This window comes from Triticum aestivum, chromosome 6A, assembly GCF_018294505.1.
Source record: "Triticum aestivum cultivar Chinese Spring chromosome 6A, IWGSC CS RefSeq v2.1, whole genome shotgun sequence".
NCBI classification, from domain to species: Eukaryota; Viridiplantae; Streptophyta; class Magnoliopsida; order Poales; family Poaceae; genus Triticum; species Triticum aestivum.
The window spans coordinates 119,768,300-119,771,032 of NC_057809.1; the positions used below are offsets into that span (position 1 = coordinate 119,768,300).

The 2,733-nt window shown below is 58.6% G+C and overlaps 1 pseudogene; it reads left to right on the forward strand.

Annotated features, from left to right (window-relative positions):
- Positions 1–342: 342 nt before the first annotated feature.
- On the forward strand, positions 343–2,171 carry LOC123129533 (uncharacterized; annotated as a pseudogene).
- The last annotated feature ends 562 nt before the right edge of the window (positions 2,172–2,733 follow it).

Genomic DNA, 2,733 nt, shown 5'->3' on the forward strand with positions numbered 1-2,733 from the left:
GTGCTCCCGGAGGTGGTCAGTGACTCAGGTCGTTCAATCCATCCGCCAGTACATAGCTGGCTAGCCTCCGTATGAATCAATCAAGCAGCTTGTTGTACACCTGTACGTGCGTATGTATTCGCGCGCGAACGATGACGGGTTCCGGCGTTGATGTGGCTCACCTCGACGGCTTCGCTCCACGGCTCGGTGCTCGTCGTCTCCAAGCTCCGGATCTTGCCCAGCTCGGTGCGGCACCCGAGGAACCTCCTGGAGACGCGAGGAAGCAAAGAACATGGTCCGGGGCTAACCGGAGCTGGAGATCGTGCGGCATAAGATCCACCGGCTTTGACCTCCGACCGAGCCATGGCCGCAGCTATGTGGCTTGCGGACGCGCACAAAAAGAGGAGAGGAAGAGGAAAAGAGGGTGGCGGGCGGCGGGCGCAAGGAGCAGCGGTGGCGGTGCGAGCTGCCCAGACGTGGCGGCGAGGCCGGGCGGCGCGCACGAGGGTGGCGCTGCCGTATCGACCCCATCGGCAGCGGCAACGCTAACTGTAGTGGGGTGGGTCCCAAGTCAACCTAACGGGTGATCCAAACGGTGTGACGAGCGCCGTCTTCATCAGCGCCACATGGCACCTGACAGTGAGACCTACTCATTAGGTTTTCAATCAAATTGCTCTAATTGACCTATCATCAATTTTCGCAAATTGTCAGCACAATAGTAGTGGGTTTTTGCAAAAAAAAATGATGGTGGTTTTTTGATTTACGGTCCGCAATTGTGGTGGTTTTTTGCAATTTACTCCTTGAACTCCTGACCAAGCTCGCCGATGTCAGAATAACCATAGATCCATTCCATTCGATGAAAAAACCTGAGCATGCCCCCCCCCCCCGGCCCCCGCGTCGCTCCCAGGGGGCGACTCGGGTGGCGAAACCCTAGCCGCCACCTCAAACTCCCCTCCTCCCCTCCCTCCCCTCGCCGTCGCCGGAGGATACCGGCGGGCGTAGCCCTCGCCGGTGGACGGCGGCGGCGGGGCCCTTGTCCGTGGGCTCGCGCGCTGCTATTTGTGCGCTGGAGCGGCGGGAGCGCGCGGTGGCGAGGCAGGCGGTCGTCTGCGCTCAGGGGAGGCCGTGATGGTGTGGAACACATGCGCGGTGGCGGTGCTGTGGCAGCGGCCGGCCGCTGCTGCGAGCTGCAGAGATGAGGGCGCCCAGATCTGGGCTGCGCGTTTCTGCCCCAACCCACCCGTCCCCCTCCTTCCACCCCTCCCGGCCGCCGTCGGTGGTAGCCGCTGGGCGGGTGAGCACGCGCGCGGCAGTCCTTGACGGCTGCTGCTCTGCTGTGCCCCGGCGGTTCCTGGCGGTGGAGGCTGCGGGCCGGCGCGGCGGCGGCGCGGTGCAGGTGGCTGTTGTCGCCTGCTCGTCGCGCTCCCGGCGGTGGCCGGCCTGCTGGCGCTGCGCCGTTCGGTGCTCCTCCTGCGACTACAACGTTCCTAGGCATCCCTCCATGTGTGCTGGTCTTCTCCGGCGTTCTTCTCCAAGTCCGGTCTGCCATTGCATCTGAGGTCCCTGTTCATGGGTCGGGGCGAAATCCCCGCGCGGCGACGGCCTGCGCTGTCAACGGCGACGCCCGAGGGTGCCGTCACCTCCTTGGAGGCGTTGGCATGACCCTGACCAGATCTCCTCCTCGAGCACCGGGAGAAATCCCAGGTCCGGCCTCCCGGACCGGGCAGCGGCGGCGTCTCAGCGCCGTTCCCTTCTTGTAGGCGCTGCTTTGGCTGCAAGTGGAGTTTGATGCGGCAGATGGAGGCTGGTGATGCATCGCTCTGGCGTAGACTGCTACACAGGGAGCGGATCGCAATGTATGCCAGCGCCCGCGCTTCTCCAACGGTTGCTACACCAGTTCCTGTTGAGCCCTGCCCTTCACCCGCCGACTCTCTAGGCACATGGGTGAGAGGTACGTTGGCCTGGGCAGTCCTGGAGCTGCAATCGTCCCTGGAGCTGTCTGGCAATGGCAGTGACGCTGCCCTGCTGGGCGAGGCCTAATGTCGTTGCGTGTCTATAGTTGAGGGCACCTCCTCACCTAGTTGTAGTCGCGTGGTGAGGACGGTCGTGTATTTGTGTGTGTGTGTGTGTGTCCCTCCTTTCTGGAGGTTGTACCCCTGATGTCTTCCTGTTCAATGAAATGAAACGCAAAGTCTCTTGCGTTTTCTCGAAAAAAAAACCTGAGCATGCAAAATGCCTTTTCTCTCCTGGTGTGTGATTTTTGGTTTGTTAACAAGTGATGGCTCAAACACAAACATGACACGGTAATTGCGGCGTCACTGTAACTCACCACTGAATGAAGCAAGCGCGACAACATAGCGATCTATGTTGGAAGAGCCCTTTTTACTGAATTCACGCCAATCACCTTCAGGGTATGTGTCGCCAAAAGTCTCCTTGAAAGTATTAACCAAAAGCATATCATCTGATGGAAGATAGATGTGGTTGTTAGTTGTACAACAGACCTGTAAAAAAGGGTCAGTAATAATAACTCACCATCTGGCATGGTTATTGGTGGCTCAGGGTAACCCATGGACTCTAGATCCCCAAACTGTTCCTTGCAGCGAGCATATGTGTATACTGGTGCAACAAGGTCAAGCGATTAGCACTGTGATATTAGCTACTCCCTCCGTTCACTTTTATAAGTCATTTCAGACAACTGAAAATAGGCTGCTTTGCATGTTGTCTGAAATGTCTTCAAGGACTTATAAAAGTGAA